This window comes from Cololabis saira, unplaced genomic scaffold (assembly GCF_033807715.1).
Source record: "Cololabis saira isolate AMF1-May2022 unplaced genomic scaffold, fColSai1.1 scf042, whole genome shotgun sequence".
In the NCBI taxonomy this organism is placed as follows: domain Eukaryota; kingdom Metazoa; phylum Chordata; class Actinopteri; order Beloniformes; family Belonidae; genus Cololabis; species Cololabis saira.
Window position 1 is genome coordinate 57501 of NW_026906206.1, and position 12500 is coordinate 70000.

The following is a 12500-nucleotide window of genomic DNA, read 5'->3' on the forward strand; positions in this document are numbered from 1 at the left end:
AGTACTAACCAGGGCCGACCCTGCTTAGCTTCCGAGATCAGACGAGATCGGGCGCATCCAGGCTGGTATGGCCGTAAGCAGAAGCTGCAGCTTGAAATACCTCTTATATGGAGTTGAAGATAAGTCATAGAATATAGGTCATAGATTTTTTGGTTTAATTTGTTGGAGTTAAAGTGCCTTAACCATGTGCAAAACACTTAAGGACGTGAGCTGTCGCTTTTACCACGTTGAAATATGTGTGGGTAGATTAAGCGAGAGCGCTCTCTGCTGGTTGAAAAAACTTACAGCACCTGGTATTCCCAGGCGGTCTCCCATTCAAGTACTAACCAGGCCCGACCCTGCTTAGCTTCCGAGATCAGACGAGATTGGGCGCATCCAGGCTGGTATGGCCGTAAGCAGAAGCTCCTGCTTGAAATACCTCTTATATGGAGTTGAAGATAAGTCATAGAATATAAGTCATTGATTTGTTGGTTTTATTTGTTGGAGTTAAAGCGCCTTAACCATGTGCAAAACACTTTAGGACGTGAGCTGTCGCTGTTACCACGTTGAAATATGTGTGGGTAGATTAAGCGAGAGCGTTCTCTGCTGGTTGAAAAAACTTACAGCACCTGGTATTCCCAGGCGGTCTCCCATCCAAGTACTAACCAGGCCCGACCCTGCTTAGCTTCCGAGATCAGACAAGATTGGGCGCATCCAGGCTGGTATGGCCGTAAGCAGAAGCTGCAGCTTGAAATACCTCTTATATGGAGTTGAAGATAAGTCATAGAATATAAGTCATTGATTTGTTGGTTTTATTTGTTGGAGTTAAAGTGCCTTAACCATGTGCAAAACACTTTAGGACGTGAGCTGTCGCTGTTACCACGTTGAAATATGTGTGGGTAGATTAAGCGAGAGCGTTCTCTGCTGGTTGAAAAAGCTTACAGCACCTGGTACTCCCAGGCAGTCTCCCATCCAAGTACTAACCAAGCCCGACCCTGCTTAGCTTCCGAGATCAGACGAGATCAGGCGCATCTTTTTTTTTTTTTTTCTTTTATTATGAAAATGTATACAAGAAAAGTGGTTTACAACATTGTTATACAGTCAAAATCTTCTACCATTTCGTCACAGTATCAAGTCAAAACATTTCCTTTTCCGAAAACATACAACAATCAAATCTCCAAGTAAATTGTTACATGCACAGCGTCGTACCCAAAACCAAAACATACTCCCAAACCAAAGGAAATAGAAACACATTATGATGCCCTCAACATAGGGATTCAAAGAAGAAAGGAAACACGCAAAATAGCTTCCAATGAAGACCCTTCAGATGTGGAGTATCAACTTGTCTCCCTCTGTTACTTCAACCAACTTATTTCCGTCAACAAAAGCATCAACAAAGGCTGTTTTACTATATTTCAAAACCAGATGTAAGTCCTTCTTTAAAATTGATTTGAAAATCACCCAAACATCCACCATCTTTCCTTCAAAGTGGGAGTAGTTTCTCCTCAGCCTGATTGCCAGTCTAGCGTGACTTAAAACAAAATTGATCAGGTTGGTATTGATAACTTTGCTTTTAACACTTGTACCAAACAAAAGGAGTTGTTCCCAATGAAATCTATGTATGAATTTACTTCCCCAATGCTCGACCAAAGTGTGTTTCAACCTGTCGAAAAACTGAACCAAACAAGTACAATCCAAAAATAAATGAAAGAAATCTTCCTCCCCGTTCATACACACATCACACATTCTACTCAAATTTTTATTTATTTGATGCAATATTATCTTCGTAAATATCCTATTATGCTTTATTTTAAAATCATTATCTTCACATTCTATACTATTATATTTTATTCTACTACGCCACATGTCATCTATGTTCATTCCCACATATTTCTCCTTCCACATTGTATCCGAGGCAGGCCTCTTTAAGACTTTTTCCAACATTATGCCATATACAATCTTCACCTTCAGTTTACTCAAGCAGATCCTATAATTCTCTCTTTCTATATACAGCTCCGGCCAATCCCCCTCCGTCCTTTTTTCGTCATCACTATTTATCCTCGCTATCCATTCCATGTTCATACTGCTTTTGATTTTATCATATGTATTAATAATAGTTCCTCTTCTAATATCATGATCATCAAAATCAGCATGTCTGATCATATCCACAATTGAATGCTCTGGCAGGAGGCCAGGCATTACCTCATACATTATGTTTTTAACTTGTCTTATCCCAGCTCTAAAAAAGATAGCATTATAGAGTGTGTTATCATGATTTAACATTTTGTTATTTAAGAAGATGGGGTTATTGATAACCATATTTATATCTGTGCAGTCATAGTCTATCTGTGGCAAAAATGCAGCCCAGGCACTGAACACCTCCCTATAGAACTCCGGGATGCCTTCGTGCATATGTTTTTTTAAAGCCATCAAGAGACCATATTCTTCGCACTTCCCAGCCTTATGTATATATTGCCTGAAGAAACGTTTCCACGCATAATCTACCTTATCATACAAATATTTAACAATCGTCTTTATCCTAATTGCCTTCTTTTTTATTTCAATATTTACCAACTTAAGCCCTCCCTCCTCATACCCAGCCATTAATGTCTGGTGAGATATTCTCACTCCCTTACCATCCCAAAGAAAAAGAGAAATGATAGAGTTTAACTCTTTCACCACCCACTCCGGCATATCTATAGTCGCTATAAAATGTATCAGTTTTGACATCAGCAAAGCATTTATTATAATAATCTTGCCTTTTAGTTTCAAGCTTCTTAATTTCCAATAATTAATTGTTCTTTTTATTCTATTTATTACCCCTGTCCACGTATAATCTCTGGCTGCCTTCTCATTCACTCCTAGATAAATCCCCAATACTTTGATCTGGTCTTCTGCTATTTTAAAGTTGAGTTTGCACCGGTTATTATTGTCCTTACCCACATATAGAATTTCCGATTTCCCTATGTTAATTTTCGCCCCAGACGCTCTGCCATAAATCTCAATATGGTTTATTACCTCTTGTACACTGTCTGCATTCTGAACTGTTATTGTTGTATCATCTGCGTATTGCAACATGGTAACCCTCCCTCCTCCCGGTAGTTCAATCCCCCTAATGTTATTGTTACTATTTATGAACGTTGCTAAGGGTTCAACAGATAAACTATATAGGAGGGAGGACATGGGACATCCCTGCCTAACAGAACGCTGTAATGGAAAAGTGTTTGTTAGGAACCCATTGCACTTGACTTGGCTCTTTGCGTTTTTGTATAGTAATTCAACCCACGTAATCATTCTACTTCCAAACCCAAACCGTTTTAAAGTGCTGAGGAGAAAATTGTGATTTACTCGGTCAAAAGCTTTATTTAGGTCGACCCCCAAAACAATCCCTCCTTCTCCGTTCGTGTTCATATGATGAATTACATCTCTAACTGTTATTATGGTGTCGCTGATGTCCCTACCCGGTATCCCATATGCCTGTGTCGGTGCCACAATTGTATTTATTATTTTCCCGATTCTACTGCCCAACACTTTTGCCAATATTTTGTAGTCTGTGTTTAGCAGACTGATGGGTCTGAAGTTTTCTAATTTGAGTTTGCTACCTTTATTTTTATATATGATCGTGATGATGCTGAGTGTCATGGAATGAGGTACTTGCTGTGTTCTTTCAATATTCTGTATTACAGTCACCAAGATGGGGGCTAAAAAATCAATGAACTCTTTATAGAACTCGTAGGTCAGGCCATCGGAGCCGGGGCTCTTATTGGACTTTCCACCCATTATAGCTTCCATCACTTCCTGAGTCGTTATATCCCTGTCGCAGCAATCAGCATGCTCACTGGAGAGCTTTGCGGACAGAGTGTCAAGTATTCTTTTCATGCACTCATCATCATTTTCCTCCTCCGTAAAGAGGCATCTGTAATAGTCTTCAACCACACTGCAGATTTCCGTAATGTCATTCACCCGATCACCATTATCTTTTCCAAGTTCATCTATATAATTCTTTTCTTGTTTCTGTTTTTCCATCCCCAGAAAGAAAGCTGTGTTTTTTTCCCCCTCCACAGCGTATCTGGCTTTGCTTCGAATAATAGCGCCATCACAATCTTCTACTTCATATGTATGGAGCGTATGTTTTAACTTCAATAAGTTGTCCACTTTCCAACCGGCATCATTATCTGCCCTCTCTAGTTCAGTATCTATTAAGAGTTTTATTTCTTTTACCCTTCTCTTTTTATATGCATTCTTGTGTTTAGCATATTTAAGGCTTATTGCCTTAATTCCTTTTTTAACTTGTTCCCACCATCGACCCGTATCATCTAACATGCCTTGATTGTCGGACATGGCTTTTAAATATTCTCGTATCCTATGTTTATATTTATTATCCCTAAGCAAGCTATTATTAAGGCACCATACTCCCCCACCCCTCCCTCTTTCCCCTACTTTTATCGTCCCCATGAGGTTTGCGTGGTCACTTATGGTATTAAAATTATATGTTAGTGTGCCGACATAGTTCATTATACTTTTCGCTACTAGACACATATCAATTCTACTTTGCTTTAATACACCCAATACCACCTGTCGTCGGGAGAACTCCCTCTTATCAGGGTTTTCCCACCTCCATTTATCTATAATATCATACATCCCATTCAGCATCAGCAGCTTCCTCCTAGATGCATCAGTCCCAAACATAGTGTTTTTTGATGCATCTAGTCTATCTAACCAGACATTCATATCCCCTATAATGATACAGTTTCCCGTGTAGCAAGGCTCAAGACTATCGAAAAAAAAGATTCCTGTCCTTCTCTATGTTGGGGCCATAAACACAAAATAACTTAAAGAAAACCTTCTGCACATAAAATTCGATCCCCACCACTCTTCCCTCTGTGTCCATGTGGCACTGTTTCACATTGGATGCTGTATTTCTTTTGAAAAGTATTGCCACCCCCCTTGCAGTCGTAGTTCCGTTACTATAAAAAAGAAGCCCTGGCCAAAATTTCCTTACCATTTTCACCGCCTCCTCATCCCATCGTGTTTCTTGCAGACATATGATGTCTGTGCTACATAAATTGATCACCCTTTGTAACTTATTTCCTGTTCTCAAGCCATTGGCGTTTAGAGAAGAAAAACTTAACGTCATGATGAAAAAAAGAAAAAGAGAAATGAACAAAACTCAAGCAAAATATATAGACAAGAACCCATAGACACTATTTTTTCACACTTAACCCCTTCTTCACTTTCGCCTTCCTCTTCAATTTGTTAATAAATACCGCACTGAGATCTGTGTCCTCCCCCTCAGAAGATTCAAGTGATACCTGGGAGTCATCAGCTGGTTCACTTCCTGCCAGGTTCTCATCCCTCACAGGTGCAGAACTAGAGGAAAGACCCCCTCTGGTCCTGACTCCGCTGCCGGCTCTACCTCTTCCCCTCGTCAGGACCCCCCCCGTGCGATCACTGCCGACTCTGGCGCCTGCCGAATGAGGGGATCTGTCCCTGGGGCGAGTGGCATGGACATCGGGTGGTGGAACCACAACCACCTCCCCCCCAATATTCTCCTCCACCGACGAGCCGATTCCCTCCATCATCACTTCGTCCATGCTGCTCCCGATACCCACGTCCTCCATGGACTGATGGGGCGCAGCTGCGCTGCGACTCACCTCCAGCCTTCCCACCGCCTCCGGCTCCGCAGTCTGGGGGCCACGCCCATCCTCCGTCTCCACTCCCTCAGCCAGCAGCTTCTCCCTCTCCTGCTCCCTCTCGGCCGGTGACGGGGTCTCCTCCCGTTCATCTCCGTCCCCTGCCAGTGCTTCCCTCATCTCCTCTTCCACCTCCTCCTCCTCATCAACTTCTGCATGGAACTCCTCCACGCACTCCCTCGCCAAGTGTCCTTGTTTCAGGCATTTATAGCAGTGGAAGTCCGGACACTCCCTCATAATGTGTCCCGGTTGGATGCACAGTCTACACACTTTAACTTGTTTGTCATGGATCACTCTAAAGTGATCCATGCCCTGTAATGTTTCGAACTTTGTGGAGTAAGGCAGCGATGATACTCCCTGCGGGAATCTCACTCTGACAAAGCGAGTGCCTTCCGCGATGTCAGTCCCAGGCCACACCCTCCTCTTTATAGGGGAGACGGCAGACACACCCCAAAGTGCCAGTTTGTCCAGAATTTCTCCGTCCGTGATGTAAACTGGCAACGACATGAATGATACCACCATCTCGATGTTGTTTATCTCTCTGGCGGTGATCGTGTTGTTTCCGACTCTCAAACCCTCCATTAATCTTTCTTTCCCAGCCGCATCTTTCATAGTCAGTTCGTACTTCCGGGGCGTCTTGAACCTGCACCCAATTACTATTCCGCATTTCTCTTTTGTTATCCTCAGCAAATCCATTGTCGAAAGTTTGTCCTCCCCCTCTATTTCCACCTCAATAGTCAGATCCTTCTCATAGGTTCGGTCGACCTTCTCATTGTCTGCATTCCGTTTGCCATTGTTCAAAGCCATGTCGTCCGTCCGTTACAAACTCCCCCCAAACAGCGAAGCTGCTGGGGAGGGGGGGGAGGTGGTTCCTCCACTCTCTTTTCAGGAGGTTTGTGGCCTGATCTTTCCTTCTCCTTCCTCCACCACGTGCTCCCTGGTGTCCTGCTCAAACAAACTGCCACGTCACACTTCCTGCGCAAACAGGAAGTCAGAGCGCCTCCAGGCTGGTATGGCCGTAAGCAGAAGCTGCAGCTTGAAATACTTCTTATATGGAGTTGAAGATAAGTCATAGAATATATGTCATTGATTTGTTGGTGATAATAATTTAGAAGCGCTTATTTGTTGGAGTTAAGGTGCCTTAACTATGTGCAAAACACTTTAGGACGTGAGCTGTCGCTGTTACCACGTTGAAATATGTGTGGGTAGATTAAGCGAGAGCGTTCTCTGCTGGTTGAAAAAGCTTACAGCACCTGGTATTCCCAGGCGGTCTCCCATCCAAGTACTAACCAGGCCCGACCCTGCTTAGCTTCCGAGATCAGACGAGATCGAGCGCATCCAGGCTGGTATGGCCGTAAGCAGAAGCTGCAGCTTGAAATACCTCTTATATGGAGTTGAAGATAAGTCATAGAATATAAGTCATTGATTTGTTGGTTTTATTTGTTGGAGTTAAAGTGCCTTAACCATGTGCAAAACACTTTAGGACGTGAGCTGTCGCTGTTACCACGTTGAAATATGTGTGGGTAGATTAAGCGAGAGCACTCTCTGCTGGTTGAAAAAGCTTACAGCACCTGGTATTCCCAGGCGGTCTCCCATCCAAGTACTAACCAGGCCCGACCCTGCTTAGCTTCCTAGATCAGATGAGATCGGGCGCATCCAGGCTGGTATGGCCGTAAGCTGAAGCTGCAGCTTGAAATACTTCTTATATGGAGTTGAAGATAAGTCATATAATACAAGTCATTGATTTGTTGGTGATAATAATTTAGAAGCGCTTATTTGTTGGAGTTAAAGTGCCTTAACCATGTGCAAAACACTTTAGGACGTGAGCTGTCGCTGTTACCACGTTGAAATATGTGTGGGTAGATTAAGCTAGAGGGTTCTCTGCTGGTTGAAAAAGCTTACAGCACCTGGTATTCCCAGGCGGTCTCCCATCCAAGTACTAACCAGGCCCGACCCTGCTTAGCTTCCGAGATCAGACGAGATCGGGCACATCCAGGCTGGTATGGCCGTAAGCAGAAGCTGCAGCTTGAAATACCTCTTATATGGAGTTGAAGATAAGTCATAGAATATAAGTCATTGATTTTTTGGTTTTATTTGTTGGAGTTAAAGTGCCTTAACCATGTGCAAAACACTTTAGGACGTGAGCTGTCGCTGTTACCACGTTGAAATATGTGTGGGTAGATTAAGCGAGAGCGCTTTCTGCTGGTTGAAAATGCTTACAGCACCTGGTATTCCCAGGCGGTCTCCCATCCAAGTACTAACCATTCCCGACCCTGCTTAGCTTCCGAGATCAGACGAGATCGGGCGCATCCAGGCTGGTATGGCCGTAAGCAGAAGCTGCTGCTTGAAATACCTCTTATATGGAGTTGAAGATAAGTCATATAATATAAGTCATTGATTTGTTGGTGATATTAATTTAGAAGCGCTTATTTGTTGGAGTTAAAGTGCCTTAACCATGTGAAAAACACTTTTGGACGTGAGCTGTCGCTGTTACCACGTTGAAATATGTGTGGGTAGATTAAGCGAGAGCGCTCTCTGCTGGTTGAAAATGCTTACAGCACCTGGTATTCCCAGGCGGTCTCCCATCCAAGTATTAACCAGGCCCGACCCTGCTTAGCTTTCGAGATCAGACGAGATCGGGCGCATCCAGGCTGGTATGGCCGTAAGCAGAAGCTGCAGCTTGAAATACCTCTGATATGGAGTTGAAGATAAGTTATATAATACAAGTCATTGATTTGTTGGTGATAATAATTTAGAAGCGCTTATTTGTTGGAGTTAAAGTGCCTTAACCATGTGCAAAACACTTTAGGACGTGAGCTGTCGCTGTTACCACGTTGAAATATGTGTGGGTAGATTAAGCGAGAGCGCTCTCTGCTGGTTGAAAAAGCTTACAGAACCGAGTATTCCCAGGCGGTCTCCCATCCAAGTACTAACCAGGGCCAACCCTGCTTAGCTTCCGAGATCAGACGAGATCGGGCGCATCCAGGCTGGTATGGCCGTAAGCAGAAGCTGCAGCTTGAAATACCTCTTATATGGAGTTGAAGATAAGTCATAGAATATAAGTCATTGATTTGTTGGTTTTATTTGTTGGAGTTAAAGTGCCTTAACCATGTGCAAAACACTTTAGGACGTGAGCTGTCGCTGTTACCACGTTGAAATATGTGTGGGTAGATTAAGCGAGAGCACTCTCTGCTGGTTGAAAAAGCTTACAGCACCTGGTATTCCCAGGCGGTCTCCCATCCAAGTACTAACCAGGCCCGACCCTGCTTAGCTTCCGAGATCAGACGAGATCGGGCGCATCCAGGCTGGTATGGCCGTAAGCTGAAGCTGCAGCTTGAAATACTTCTTATATGGAGTTGAAGATAAGTCATATAATACAAGTCATTGATTTGTTGGTGATAATAATTTAGAAGCGCTTATTTGTTGGAGTTAAAGTGCCTTAACCATGTGCAAAACACTTTAGGACGTGAGCTGTCGCTGTTACCACGTTGAAATATGTGTGGGTAGATTAAGCTAGAGGGTTCTCTGCTGGTTGAAAAAGCTTACAGCACCTGGTATTCCCAGGCGGTCTCCCATCCAAGTACTAACCAGGGCCGACCCTGCTTAGCTTCCGAGATCAGACGAGATCGGGCGCATCCAGGCTGGTATGGCCGTAAGCAGAAGCTGCAGCTTGAAATACCTCTTATATGGAGTTGAAGATAAGTCATAGAATATAGGTCATAGATTTGTTGGTTTTATTTGTTGGAGTTAAAGTGCCTTAACCATGTGCAAAACACTTTAGGACGTGAGCTGTCGCTGTTACCACGTTGAAATATGTGTGGGTAGATTAAGCGAGAGCACTCTCTGCTGGTTGAAAAAGCTTACAGCACCTGGTATTCCCAGGCGGTCTCCCATCCAAGTACTAACCAGGCCCGACCCTGCTTAGCTTCCGAGATCAGACGAGATCGGGCACATCCAGGCTGGTATGGCCGTAAGCTGAAGCTGCAGCTTGAAATACTTCTTATATGGAGTTGAAGATAAGTCATATAATACAAGTCATTGATTTGTTGGTGATAATAATTTAGAAGCGCCTATTTGTTGGAGTTAAAGTGCCTTAACCATGTGCAAAACACTTTAGGACGTGAGCTGTCGCTGTTACCACGTTGAAATATGTGTGGGTAGATTAAGCTAGAGGGTTCTCTGCTGGTTGAAAAAGCTTACAGCACCTGGTATTCCCAGGCGGTCTCCCATCCAAGTACTAACCAGGGCCGACCCTGCTTAGCTTCCGAGATCAGACGAGATCGGGCGCATCCAGGCTGGTATGGCCGTAAGCAGAAGCTGCAGCTTGAAATACCTCTTATATGGAGTTGAAGATAAGTCATAGAATATAGATCATAGATTTGTTGGTTTTATTTGTTGGAGTTAAAGTGCCTTAACCATGTGCAAAACACTTCAGGACGTGAGCTGTCGCTGTTACCACGTTGAAATATGTGTGGGTAGATTAAGCGAGAGCGCTCTCTGCTGGTTGAAAAAACTTACAGCACCTGGTATTCCCAGGCGGTCTCCCATTCAAGTACTAACCAGGCCCGACCCTGCTTAGCTTCCGAGATCAGACGAGATTGGGCGCATCCAGGCTGGTATGGCCGTAAGCAGAAGCTCCTGCTTGAAATACCTCTTATATGGAGTTGAAGATAAGTCATAGAATATAAGTCATTGATTTGTTGGTTTTATTTGTTGGAGTTAAAGCGCCTTAACCATGTGCAAAACACTTTAGGACGTGAGCTGTCGCTGTTACCACGTTGAAATATGTGTGGGTAGATTAAGCGAGAGCGTTCTCTGCTGGTTGAAAAAACTTACAGCACCTGGTATTCCCAGGCGGTCTCCCATCCAAGTACTAACCAGGCCCGACCCTGCTTAGCTTCCGAGATCAGACAAGATTGGGCGCATCCAGGCTGGTATGGCCGTAAGCAGAAGCTGCAGCTTGAAATACCTCTTATATGGAGTTGAAGATAAGTCATAGAATATAAGTCATTGATTTGTTGGTTTTATTTGTTGGAGTTAAAGTGCCTTAACCATGTGCAAAACACTTTAGGACGTGAGCTGTCGCTGTTACCACGTTGAAATATGTGTGGGTAGATTAAGCGAGAGCATTCTCTGCTGGTTGAAAAAGCTTACAGCACCTGGTACTCCCAGGCAGTCTCCCATCCAAGTACTAACCAAGTCCGACCCTGCTTAGCTTCCGAGATCAGACGAGATCAGGCGCATCCAGGCTGGTATGGCCGTAAGCAGAAGCTGGAGCTTGAAATACTTCTTATATGGAGTTGAAGATAAGTCATAGAATATATGTCATTGATTTGTTGGTGATAATAATTTAGAAGCGCTTATTTGTTGGAGTTAAGGTGCCTTAACTATGTGCAAAACACTTTAGGACGTGAGCTGTCGCTGTTACCACGTTGAAATATGTGTGGGTAGATTAAGCGAGAGCGTTCTCTGCTGGTTGAAAAAGCTTACAGCACCTGGTATTCCCAGGCGGTCTCCCATCCAAGTACTAACCAGGCCCGACCCTGCTTAGCTTCCGAGATCAGACGAGATCGGGCGCATCCAGGCTGGTATGGCCGTAAGCAGAAGCTGCAGCTTGAAATACCTCTTATATGGAGTTGAAGATAAGTCATAGAATATAAGTCATTGATTTGTTGGTTTTATTTGTTGGAGTTAAAGTGCCTTAACCATGTGCAAAACACTTTAGGACGTGAGCTGTCGCTGTTACCACGTTGAAATATGTGTGGGTAGATTAAGCGAGAGCACTCTCTGCTGGTTGAAAAAGCTTACAGCACCTGGTATTCCCAGGCGGTCTCCCATCCAAGTACTAACCAGGCCCGACCCTGCTTAGCTTCCTAGATCAGATGAGATCGGGCGCATCCAGGCTGGTATGGCCGTAAGCTGAAGCTGCAGCTTGAAATACTTCTTATATGGAGTTGAAGATAAGTCATATAATACAAGTCATTGATTTGTTGGTGATAATAATTTAGAAGCGCTTATTTGTTGGAGTTAAAGTGCCTTAACCATGTGCAAAACACTTTAGGACGTGAGCTGTCGCTGTTACCACGTTGAAATATGTGTGGGTAGATTAAGCTAGAGGGTTATCTGCTGGTTGAAAAAGCTTACAGCACCTGGTATTCCCAGGCGGTCTCCCATCCAAGTACTAACCAGGCCCGACCCTGCTTAGCTTCCGAGATCAGACGAGATCAGGCGCATCCAGGCTGGTATGGCCGTAAGCTGAAGCTGAAGCTGCAGCTTGAAATACCTCTTATATGGAGTTGAAGATAAGTCATAGAATATAAGTCATTGATTTTTTGGTTTTATTTGTTGGAGTTAAAGTGCCTTAACCATGTGCAAAACACTTTAGGACGTGAGCTGTCGCTGTTACCACGTTGAAATATGTGTGGGTAGATTAAGCGAGAGCGCTTTCTGCTGGTTGAAAATGCTTACAGCACCTGGTATTCCCAGGCGGTCTCCCATCCAAGTACTAACCATTCCCGACCCTGCTTAGCTTCCGAGATCAGACGAGATCGGGCGCATCCAGGCTGGTATGGCCGTAAGCAGAAGCTGCTGCTTGAAATACCTCTTATATGGAGTTGAAGATAAGTCATATAATATAAGTCATTGATTTGTTGGTGATATTTATTTAGAAGCGCTTATTTGTTGGAGTTAAAGTGCCTTAACCATGTGAAAAACACTTTTGGACGTGAGCTGTCGCTGTTACCACGTTGAAATATGTGTGGGTAGATTAAGCGAGAGCGCTCTCTGCTGGTTGAAAATGCTTACAGCACCTGGTATTCCCAGGCGGTC

General features: G+C 43.9%; 21 non-coding genes across 21 annotated transcripts in view; all 21 read right to left on the reverse strand.

Annotated features, from left to right (window-relative positions):
• LOC133432205 (5S ribosomal RNA) overlaps positions 1-79 on the reverse strand; it is a 119-nt gene extending 40 nt beyond the window's left edge. The window contains exon 1 of the ribosomal RNA XR_009776516.1: positions 1-79. This exon is cut by the window's left edge and continues 40 nt beyond it. This is a non-coding gene — a ribosomal RNA (5S ribosomal RNA).
• A 199-nt stretch (positions 80-278) lies between these two features.
• Positions 279-397, reverse strand: LOC133432329 (5S ribosomal RNA). Its single transcript, XR_009776637.1, has one exon. It is a non-coding gene; the product is annotated as a 5S ribosomal RNA (ribosomal RNA).
• Positions 398-596: 199 nt separating this feature from the next.
• On the reverse strand, positions 597-715 carry LOC133432374 (5S ribosomal RNA). The gene has a single exon (XR_009776678.1). It is a non-coding gene; the product is annotated as a 5S ribosomal RNA (ribosomal RNA).
• Positions 716-6913: 6198 nt separating this feature from the next.
• Positions 6914-7032, reverse strand: LOC133432107 (5S ribosomal RNA). Its single transcript, XR_009776421.1, has one exon. It is a non-coding gene; the product is annotated as a 5S ribosomal RNA (ribosomal RNA).
• Positions 7033-7231: 199 nt separating this feature from the next.
• LOC133432228 (5S ribosomal RNA) lies at positions 7232-7350 on the reverse strand. Its single transcript, XR_009776538.1, has one exon. It is a non-coding gene; the product is annotated as a 5S ribosomal RNA (ribosomal RNA).
• Positions 7351-7567: 217 nt separating this feature from the next.
• On the reverse strand, positions 7568-7686 carry LOC133432105 (5S ribosomal RNA). Its single transcript, XR_009776419.1, has one exon. It is a non-coding gene; the product is annotated as a 5S ribosomal RNA (ribosomal RNA).
• A 199-nt stretch (positions 7687-7885) lies between these two features.
• On the reverse strand, positions 7886-8004 carry LOC133432382 (5S ribosomal RNA). Its single transcript, XR_009776686.1, has one exon. It is a non-coding gene; the product is annotated as a 5S ribosomal RNA (ribosomal RNA).
• Positions 8005-8221: 217 nt separating this feature from the next.
• Positions 8222-8340, reverse strand: LOC133432300 (5S ribosomal RNA). Its single transcript, XR_009776609.1, has one exon. It is a non-coding gene; the product is annotated as a 5S ribosomal RNA (ribosomal RNA).
• Positions 8341-8557: 217 nt separating this feature from the next.
• Positions 8558-8676, reverse strand: LOC133432397 (5S ribosomal RNA). The gene has a single exon (XR_009776700.1). It is a non-coding gene; the product is annotated as a 5S ribosomal RNA (ribosomal RNA).
• A 199-nt stretch (positions 8677-8875) lies between these two features.
• Positions 8876-8994, reverse strand: LOC133432339 (5S ribosomal RNA). Its single transcript, XR_009776646.1, has one exon. It is a non-coding gene; the product is annotated as a 5S ribosomal RNA (ribosomal RNA).
• A 217-nt stretch (positions 8995-9211) lies between these two features.
• On the reverse strand, positions 9212-9330 carry LOC133432206 (5S ribosomal RNA). The gene has a single exon (XR_009776517.1). It is a non-coding gene; the product is annotated as a 5S ribosomal RNA (ribosomal RNA).
• A 199-nt stretch (positions 9331-9529) lies between these two features.
• Positions 9530-9648, reverse strand: LOC133432106 (5S ribosomal RNA). The gene has a single exon (XR_009776420.1). It is a non-coding gene; the product is annotated as a 5S ribosomal RNA (ribosomal RNA).
• A 217-nt stretch (positions 9649-9865) lies between these two features.
• On the reverse strand, positions 9866-9984 carry LOC133432207 (5S ribosomal RNA). The gene has a single exon (XR_009776518.1). It is a non-coding gene; the product is annotated as a 5S ribosomal RNA (ribosomal RNA).
• A 199-nt stretch (positions 9985-10183) lies between these two features.
• LOC133432330 (5S ribosomal RNA) lies at positions 10184-10302 on the reverse strand. The gene has a single exon (XR_009776638.1). It is a non-coding gene; the product is annotated as a 5S ribosomal RNA (ribosomal RNA).
• A 199-nt stretch (positions 10303-10501) lies between these two features.
• LOC133432375 (5S ribosomal RNA) lies at positions 10502-10620 on the reverse strand. The gene has a single exon (XR_009776679.1). It is a non-coding gene; the product is annotated as a 5S ribosomal RNA (ribosomal RNA).
• Positions 10621-10819: 199 nt separating this feature from the next.
• LOC133432388 (5S ribosomal RNA) lies at positions 10820-10938 on the reverse strand. Its single transcript, XR_009776692.1, has one exon. It is a non-coding gene; the product is annotated as a 5S ribosomal RNA (ribosomal RNA).
• A 217-nt stretch (positions 10939-11155) lies between these two features.
• On the reverse strand, positions 11156-11274 carry LOC133432353 (5S ribosomal RNA). The gene has a single exon (XR_009776658.1). It is a non-coding gene; the product is annotated as a 5S ribosomal RNA (ribosomal RNA).
• Positions 11275-11473: 199 nt separating this feature from the next.
• Positions 11474-11592, reverse strand: LOC133432229 (5S ribosomal RNA). Its single transcript, XR_009776539.1, has one exon. It is a non-coding gene; the product is annotated as a 5S ribosomal RNA (ribosomal RNA).
• Positions 11593-11809: 217 nt separating this feature from the next.
• LOC133432121 (5S ribosomal RNA) lies at positions 11810-11928 on the reverse strand. The gene has a single exon (XR_009776434.1). It is a non-coding gene; the product is annotated as a 5S ribosomal RNA (ribosomal RNA).
• Positions 11929-12133: 205 nt separating this feature from the next.
• LOC133432383 (5S ribosomal RNA) lies at positions 12134-12252 on the reverse strand. Its single transcript, XR_009776687.1, has one exon. It is a non-coding gene; the product is annotated as a 5S ribosomal RNA (ribosomal RNA).
• Positions 12253-12469: 217 nt separating this feature from the next.
• The window catches only part of LOC133432214 (5S ribosomal RNA), a 119-nt gene continuing 88 nt past the window's right edge, over positions 12470-12500 (reverse strand). Inside the window, exon 1 of the ribosomal RNA XR_009776524.1 lies at positions 12470-12500. This exon is cut by the window's right edge and continues 88 nt beyond it. This is a non-coding gene — a ribosomal RNA (5S ribosomal RNA).